Source organism: Zea mays, chromosome 2, assembly GCF_902167145.1.
Source record: "Zea mays cultivar B73 chromosome 2, Zm-B73-REFERENCE-NAM-5.0, whole genome shotgun sequence".
NCBI classification, from domain to species: domain Eukaryota; kingdom Viridiplantae; phylum Streptophyta; class Magnoliopsida; order Poales; family Poaceae; genus Zea; species Zea mays.
The window spans coordinates 114,449,699-114,459,642 of NC_050097.1; positions in this window are offsets into that span (position 1 = coordinate 114,449,699).

Genomic DNA, 9,944 nt, shown 5'->3' on the forward strand with positions numbered 1-9,944 from the left:
CGCCGGCCGAGCGGGGGAAGATGGTCCTGCGCGCACGGGCCCGCAGAACGGTGACACAAGGCGAAGGTGCAAACACACGCGGAGACGGCGACTGGTGAGGGGGGCCCGATCTATTCAGCGAAGGCGGACCAGTGAGATCCACGCTATCCCGGCGGCGCACATCGCGGCAGTGGTGCGGACGAAACGCGAGAGAGAGAAGGAGGAGCTGACAGTGCGGCCCCATCAGGCAGTGTGAGTCCGAGTGCATATGAGAGGATGAGCCGCGGGCCCAAGCTGTCGGCAGAGCTGGACGAATGCCTGCCCTGTTGGCCCCGTTTGTAAGAGGCACCAGCGCGGGAGTAAGTGTGGGCGGGCGTGGAGATGAGAGGTAGTGGGCCGGCCAAGGAAGAAAACGGCCCATGCACAGGTTTTCTTTATCTTTTTCTTTTCTATTTAAGAGCTCTCATTTCAAACTCACCTCAAATTCAAAACCCCTATTTCGAATTTTATATTCTCCAAATATTAGAATTAATACTTAATGTGAATATATCCTCTATTTTTTCTAATATTATTATTTATTATTTTTCCTTGTCATTTATTTATAAAAATGGCTTAGTTGAAATTTTCCCTCCCATTTCCAATTCCTTATTCCAGATTCAAATTTATACTTCTATTTTAGTTTTCAGATTTTTCAAATGTATCAATTGAAACCCAAAGGTGAATATAAACCATACTATTTTAAATATTACTAGTTTAAGTTTACTCTCCTTCTCATATTTGACTCTTAACAATAGTTGACTTGTTACAAGATTTCTTTTCCCATTCCCAATTCCTAAAGCACTATAATAGCTATATTTGTTTATTTATTTTATAATAATTATTTTTTTTCTACTAATTTTGGGTCTTACAAATCCTACCCCCCTTAACAAAAATCTCGCCCTCGAGATTTGTAAGGAAAGGGTGTATACTCATATTATCTCAACACATGTACGCAAACAAAATCTCAGCATGATGCATACTTCATTAGCAAGACATGGGGTCGATTAGACCTTATTATTCCTTCTAAAATAATATCATATCATCTACTAACTAAAGTAACATCTAGATCTTACAAATAGTAGTAATTTATATATATGTTTATGTAGCTTGGTGGAGCTGGTGGTGGTGGTGGAGGTTGTTGTTGTCGTTGTCTCTCCAACCGCGCTTGGCTTATTTCTTGGCGGACCTGACGTATTTCCTCGTGTCCTTGTCTTATCTGATTTTGCATCTCGGTCACTAGGTCTGTCAATTGTTGTATTACCAGTCTTTGGGCAGCAACCACTTGATCGATTTCAACAGGTGGAGGATTTGGAGGATTCATTTCTGTTTGCTGTTGCGTGATAATCTTTCCTTTCCTGGTATTGACCATGAAAGTTAGAAGCATACGGGAATATAGTTATATATTTTTTTTTGCAAGGAAAATTATTTGGCAAGCAAACGAACAGGCCAATAACTGGTTGATCTGAGGATTCTTTGGCACGACTTAATCTTTATTTTATACCAAGCTTGGGATAACTAGTCGTATAAGGTGAATATCCAAGGTAGGATAGAATTTTGTTAAGATGAGATAGTCTACATGGTGTAGGTTAAAAGTTTGTTAAGTGGGGACAGATAGATTATACCTTTCATCATGACTCTATGGGTTGGATTAGTTCATGGTTGAGTTGATCCAATGTGCTAAGTTAAGTTAATACATGGCTAGTAGGGTCTAATCTCTTCTACTAGTGTCACTAATCTGTTTAAGTGGACCACATTAGGTTAGATTACATTAGACCACACTAGATCAGATCATATTAGGTAAGATAAGATCTAGATTAGATTGGATATGACTAGATTAGACTAGTTTAGGTTACATAGGTCTAACAGGGTAGAATATGTATTATTAAGATATGTTAGAATCTTTTGAGATTAGTTAGATATGTTATGATAAGATAGAATCTCTTCAAGATAAGATGAATTTATTAAGGTAAGAAGAATCTTTTAAGATGAGGTGGATCTAGTAAGATAAGAGAGAATCTTATAAGATACGATGAATCTATTAAGATATGGGAGTCTTTTAAGATGAGATGAATTGTTTAGAATGGGATCTTTTAGGATAAGATAAATCTCTTAAGCTAGATATATTCCAATGGGGATAATCTAGGTTGTCTAGTTATTTTATAAATACTATCTTTTATGCCTAGCTGTTCATGCAGATGTAATTGTGGACATTGATCCACAACCCATCACACTCAATCGAAGATCCAAATCAAACAAGTATCATAAGAACAAGCACTCAAGCATATAAATACCTATAAAAATAGTTTTGTTTTTGTTCCTAAGAGTAGGCCTCCTATTTCTAAAGGTTACTTTAGGTAGAGGATTTCAAAGTGTGAAATCCACATTTGTCTTTAGAAAAGAAAAGGTAAGAGTAATCAGAGTAAAGCAGCAATGGATAAGAAAAGGTTAAGAAAAGTTTAGAAAGAATCAGAGTAGCGGAGGTAAGTAAGAAATGGCTGTCCAGTTCTATCTAGATTTCGTCCTACAGTCAACATTCCTCTGATACCACTTCTGTCACACCCGGGTTTCGGGGCACCAAGACCCGGGCGCGAACATAAACACCAGGTGTGCTAGGACCAAGTCTCACACATATGATGAATCATGGCACAAGATCGAATGTCACATATTTACTATATAATAGGAGTTCTATACAAAATAAATAAGTAATTACATTATAAGGAGACAACGGTCCAGCAACCCAAAGTTGACTGGGAGACGACGGCCTAGATCTCTCACGAACACATCACAGCATCCTCCATGCGCCTCATCCTGTGGTACCTGTTCTTGACCTATGGGGGGTGTGAGACAGCAAGAGTGAGCTCACATACGTTCATCGCTCAACAAGTTGTGGGGAATAATGTGCATGAACTCGCCAAAGGTGAGAGCTCACGTGAAGTGTAAGGCTTACCAAAGAGGATGGTTAGAGCTGAGCATTGCTTTTAAACTTGGTCAAAATTTTATTAGCAGTTACTAAGTATAAGTAAATACCAACCCAATTAAGAAAAGTAATAACATCACCTGCGATGCAATGCATATGACAAATTGAATTTAGTTCCATAAATTAATCATGTGAGGGTCCGAGCTGCTCATGACCGTGAGCACGGCTAGTATACCAGTTTTACACTCTGCAGAGGTTGCGCATCTTTACCCACAAGTCATGTTACCCATCTGCCAAGGGGTCGCGACTTCCCATACACCTCTACCGAGGAGGCGAGGCAGGGTAACACTACGAGGCCTTTACAAAGTTCCACTAGCTTCAGAAAACCCGCTACAGTTTATAGGAAGCTCCAATGCAGGGACCCCTCGCATGACCGCCATCGCAGCAAAATCATCCCAAGGACCTCCCCACACTGACCACTCCCCTACTACCCTTGCTCCTTTCAGGTAAGGTAGTCTTCCACTAGCTTTCCTAATTAATCAGCCAAGGGCATCCCATTAAACCCTTGTGGTAGCACTGTTTTCCCGGGTGGTCGCTCCATGTTCCAATTAACATAATGATCTTATCATGAACAGTAATAATAAATAGATAATAAAAGTGTGATCGTGAATAATGTATCTTCATACCCAAAACCACATAAAGCACTAGCAAGTACTACCCAAAAAGTTCAGTGGTAAACAAGGTATAAAGATAGACAAACTAGGGTAACCTATTAGGTCCCATCAAAATTAACCTATGCAGATCATTATGATTAATTAGAACATGAGTGGGTAAAAGAAGTGATCAAGGGCACAACTTGCCTGGCACTTGAGATTCCAGGTACCAACTTGCTCTTCAGATGACAGTGTCCTCACTGCTAAACGTAGCAATACAGACAAACAGTGTATAGGCAAAATTAACATAACACCAAACAATAGAACTAACTACGTAATAATATTCTACGCGGCATAACGAGATCGTAGGAACAAGAACCACTAAATTCGGAGCTACGATTATTAAGTTATCAAATCCTGAAATTATTTAGTGCTTAGAATAGATTAATCCTAATGAACAATTTTAATTCACGCTTCATGGCTAGACAGTGTTACTGGTTGATAGACAATATTAATACAAAATTATTGCAACTGGAATGACTCAATTTGGAGTTAAATTCATCAAGTTATGAATTTCCTAAGTTTGGGACATTATTTTGCTTTTAAAAAGAATTTATGTATTTAATTTAATGGATTTCTGAGTTACTTGGACTGCGGCCACTATTATCAGAAACTGCAGGGGCTAACTCGCAAATCTCCCCAAGACTCAGGATTCCCCAAAGAGGACGGCGGGTTGGTTTCATGAAAACAGAGGGTTTCTTTTATAAAATGTAAACGGTGAAGGGGCACGCTCAATTTGGACCGCCAGATCGTGTTTCCACGGTCCCGATTAGATGCGCCAGGACACAAACCGGTAACCTTCATCCACCGTTGGATCACTGATTAACGACCCAGATTTAAACAATCTAAGATTGCCCCAGACCCGCCCAATCGTGATCCAACGGTTCGAATCGAATCACGCGAAGGGGGCGCATGATCTAATCTGAATCGTTCATCGAGGAATCGACGGATACCACATCTTCCTTTCCCTATTCTAATCGCGACCATCCATCAGCAGATGGACGATCTAGAGATCTTCTCCCTCCCCACGGCGGTCTGGACAGCAGCGCCGCCCACCCACGGCGGAGCTTCGCCGGTGGACGCGCAATCCGATGCCTGGACGCCCCTAACCTAAAATTGGTCGGTGATAAACCTAGAGGGGGTGATGGCGAACTCGATTAGAGCACGTACCACTGATGGAGGTCAACGGGACGAAGAGGCCACGGCGAATGGCGGCACCGCAATTACGACGAGAAATTCCGGAGGCGCGGTTAAGGATTTTCGAGCGGCGCGGCGTCGGACACACTCCCACAGGCCAGAGGAAGCGCCGAGGCACAATGCAAGGGCTCGGTCAGGACGCGGCGAAGATATCACGGCGGCGATGTTATGCGGTGGTCAGGACCCGATTTTCCTCCAAATTACACGATGGTTATCGGCTTCTTTGTTCGATTTGTTTAGGGGCGAGTTGCGGATGTATTTATAGAGCTAGGGATGGGTCGAGGTGATTCTGTTGGCGAGGACCCATGCGAGTTTTTCTCCGCGGTTTGTTGAGCGCCGACCGAGCGGGGGAAGATGGCCCTGCGCGCGTGGGCCCGCAGAACGGTGACACAAGGCGAAGGTGCAAACACACGCGGAGACGGCGACTGGTGAGGGGGGCCTGGTCTGTTCAGCGAAGGCGGACCAGCGAGATCCGCGCGATCCCGGCGGCGCACATCGCGGCAGTGGTGCGGACGAAACGCGAGAGAGAGAAGGAGGAGCTGACAGTGCGGCCCCATCAGGCAGTGTGAGTCCGAGTGCATATGAGAGGATGAGCCGCGGGTCCAAACTGTCGGCAGAGCTGGACGAATGCCTGCCCTGTTGGCCCCGTTTGTAAGAGGCACCAGCGCGGGAGTAAGTGTGGGCGGGCGTGGAGATGAGAGGTAGTGGGCCGGCCAAGGAAGAAAACGGCCCATGCACAGGTTTTCTTTATCTTTTTCTTTTCTATTTAAGAGCTCTCATTTCAAACTCACCTCAAATTCAAAACCCCTATTTCGAATTTTATATTCTCCAAATATCAGAATTAATACTTAATGTGAATATATCCTCTATTTTTTCTAATATTATTATTTATTATTTTTCCTTGTCATTTATTTATAAAAATGGCTTAGTTGAAATTTTCCCTCCCATTTCCAATTCCTTATTCCAGATTCAAATTTATACTTCTATTTTAGTTTTCAGATTTTTCAAATGTATCAATTGAAACCCAAAGGTGAATATAAACCATACTATTTTAAATATTACTAGTTTAAGTTTACTCTCCTCATATTTGACTCTTAACAATAGTTGACTTGTTACAAGATTTCTTTTCCCATTCCCAATTCCTAAAGCACTATAATAGCTATATTTGTTTATTTATTTTATAATAATTATTTTTTTCTACTAATTTTGGGTCTTACAGCAGGGGAGCATGTCAGTCAGCGAGTACCACGACAGATTCATTCAGCTATCCAAATATGCACCTGATGAAGTTGCTGAAGATGAGAGGAAGCAGGAGCACTTTATTGAAGGACTCAATGGACCTCTGCAGTATGCTCTAGCGGCTCATACATTTCCATCATTCCAGAGGCTGCTTGACAAGGCCCTAGCTATTGAACACAAGCGTGTTCAGCTGGGGGATCTGAAGAGGAAGGCTATATCCCAGGGTCAGGGAAGCGGTAACGTTCGTCCTCGCTACATTCCACCCCAGGGTACACCAGTTCGCACTGGAAGTGGCCAGCGTCCATCTCAGCACACACCTCAGGGGACTACACCGACTCGTCAGGCTGCCCCCACTGGCACCCCGGCGAAATTCTCTGGACAGAGTGCTGGTACCACATGCTATAAGTGTGGTAAGACAGGTCATTATGCTAATGTTTGTTCGCAGAGGGTTGCTACTACACCTGTGCAGAACAAGCAACAGACTCCAGGATCTGGCAAGGGATTCTCTATTGCTAGGGTTAATCAGGTCAGCGCTGATGCTACTGCTGAAGGAGCTGACATCACACTTGGTATGTTTTATATTAATGCAATTCCTGCAACAATATTATTTGATTCTGGTGCTACACATTCATTTATGTCTGCTCAATATGCCAACACAAATGAATTACCACTGTGAAATATGAAAACACCAATGATAGTCCTATAATACTAGAGGAAAGTAGTATAGATCTGATCCTTGGTATGTCATGGTTAAGAAAGGCAAAGGAAGTTATACAATGTGGTAGGGGTAAAGTAGAACTTACCAGCCCTAAAGGAGAGAAATTTCAAGTTGAAATTGCAGTAACCACCTCTACCAGATGTGTGGCATTCTTAATAGATGGGGTGTTTGTTGGTGACAACATTCGTGTGGTTAGGGATTTTCCGGATGTCTTTCCAGAGGAGTTACCAGGGATGCCACGAGATAGGGAAGTTGAGTTTGTCATTGATCTCTTACCTAGGACTGCTCCTATTTCTAAATGGCCAAACATGATGTCTGTAGAAGAGTTAAAAGAACTTAAGAAGCAGTTAACGGAGTTGTAGGAGGCTGGGTACATTCGTCCGAGTTCCTCATATTAGGGAACGCTGGTTTTGTTTGTACAGAAGAAAGATGGATCACAAAGGATGTGCGTAGATTATAGATCCCTTAATGATGTTACTGTGAAGAATAAGTATCTGTTACTCCGCATTGAGGATTTATTTGATCAGATGAGAGTTGCTAGGGTATTCTCGAAGATTTATCTCCGATCGGGTTACCACCAAATGAAGATTAGGCCATCTGATATTCCCAAGACGGCTTTCTCAACCCGATATGGTTTATATGAGTTCACAGTTATGCCATTTGGACTAACTAATGCACCAGCCTATTTTATGAATTTGATGAATAAGGTGTTCAAGGAGTATCTGGACAGATTCATCGTAGTATTCATCGATGATATTCTTATTTATTCCAAGAGTGATAGTGATCATGAGGAATATTTGAGATTGGTGCTACAAAAGCTACAGGATAATCAAGTCTACGCCAAGTACAGTAAATGTGAGTTCTGGATTGATGAGGTGCCATTCCTTGGACATATCATTTCTAATGGTGGGATATCAGTGGATCCTGCTAAAGTCAAGGAGATAATGGTGTGGAGCATACCCACTATAGTTACTGAAGTCCAGAGTTTCTTGGGACTTACAGGATACTATCGGAGATTTATTGAAGGGTTCTCTAAGATTGCTAAGCCAATGACCTCGCTTCTGGAGAAGGGAAGAGAGTTCAAGTGGGACTCGAAATGTCAAGATAGCTTTGATCAATTGAAGATGAGATTGAGGTCACCCCCAGTGTTCGTTATGCCAGATCTATAGAAGGGATTTGACATTTATTGTGATGCATGTGACTAAGGCTTGGGATGTGTGCTCATGCAAGAAGGACACGTGATTGCCTACGCGTCTCGTCAATTGCAGAAACATGAGTTGAGCTATCCCACTCATGACTTAGAACTGGCAGCCGTAGTGCATGCACTGAAGATATGGAGACACTATATTATGGGAACCAAGTATCAAGTGTACACGGATCATAAGAGTTTGAAGTATATATTCACTCAGAAGGATCTCAACCTTAGGCAACGCCAATGGTTGGAGCTCATAAAGGATTATGATTTGGAGATTCATTGTCATCCTTGAGTCGAAAGGAGCACGTTCATTTAGCTATTGTTGCCCAGCTACCCGATGAGATTGTTGAGGATTTCAGGAGACTCAACCTGGGAATAGTTGCACATATTGAAGGAGTCACTATTGATGTGGAACCTACCTTGGAGCAAGAAATCCGTAAAGGTCAGAATGGTGATCCTAAAATACAAGAGATCAATGATCTGATTACTGAAGGTAGAGGTCCGGAATTCACGGAGGAATAACAAGGCACAATATGGTTCAAGGGCCGGATATGTGTTCCTGAGATTGATAGCCTTCGTGAGACTATATTGAAGGAAGCCCATGACTCTGATTATTCTATTCATCCTGGTAGCACTAAGATGTAACAGGATTTGAAGTAGAAATACTGGTGGTATGGATTGAAGAGAGATGTGGCTACACATGTGGCTATGTGTGATGTGTGTCAAAGAGTCAAGGCCGAACACCAAAGACCAGCTAGACTATTGCACCCGTTGAAGATACTCGAATGGAAGTGGGAAGATATTGGCATGGATTTCATTACTGGATTGCCTCGCACCCTGAAAGGATATGATGCTATATGGGTGATTGTAGATATTCTGACCAAAGTGGCACACTTCATTCCGGTCAAGACTACTTATAAAGGTTCTCAGCTGGCAAGGTTATACATGGCTCGGATTGTGTGTTTACACGAAGTACCAAAGAAGATCGTGTCTGATCGAGGTTCACAGTTTACCTCAAGATTCTAGTGAAGCTTTCATGAGAATATGAATACAAAGTTGAACTTTAGTACGGCTCATCACCCTTAGACTGATGGCCAGACTGAAAGGACCAATCAGGTGTTGGAAGACATGTTGAGAGCTTGTGCCCTTCATCATGGAGGCAGTTGGGACAGAAGCCTACCTTATGCTGAGTTCTCATATAATAATAGTTATCAGGCCAGTCTGAAGATGTCACCATTCGAGGCTTTGTATGGCAGGAAGTGCAGGACTCCTCTATATTGGGATCAGACTAGAGAAAGACAGTTCTTTAGGCCTAAACTTATTCAAGAGGCAGGAGAACAAGTCCATATAATCAGGGAGAACTTGAGGGTAGCTCAGACCAGACAAAAGAGCTATGCTGATAATAGAAGAAGACCACTGGAATTTGAGGAAGGAGATCATGTGTACCTCAAGGTGTCACCACTTCGTGGAATGAGGAGATTTAAAGTTAAGGGCAAATTGTCCCCTCACTTTATTGGACCATTCAGAGTTTTTAGGCGAGTTGGGGAGATGGCATACCAACTTGAGTTACCTGATAATCTATCTGATGTGCACAATGTATTCCACGTGTCTCAGCTTAAGAAGTGTCTCCGTTCCCTGAGGAACAATTACCAATGGAGGAACTCAGTGTTCAGGGTGATTTGACTTATACGGAATATCCGATCAAGATTCTTGATACTTTGACTAGAGTTATAAGAAATAAGGTGATAAAGATGTGCAAAGTGTAATGGAGTCATCATGGAGAAGATGAAGCTACTTGGGAGAGAGAAGAAGAGCTTCACATAGATTTTCCCCATCTTTTCCCTAGTCCTTCCTAAATCTCGAGGACGAGATTCCTGTTAAGGGGGTAGGATTTGTAATACCCAATTTGTAATTAATATGAAGAGAGTAGATCTCATTCCATGCTTT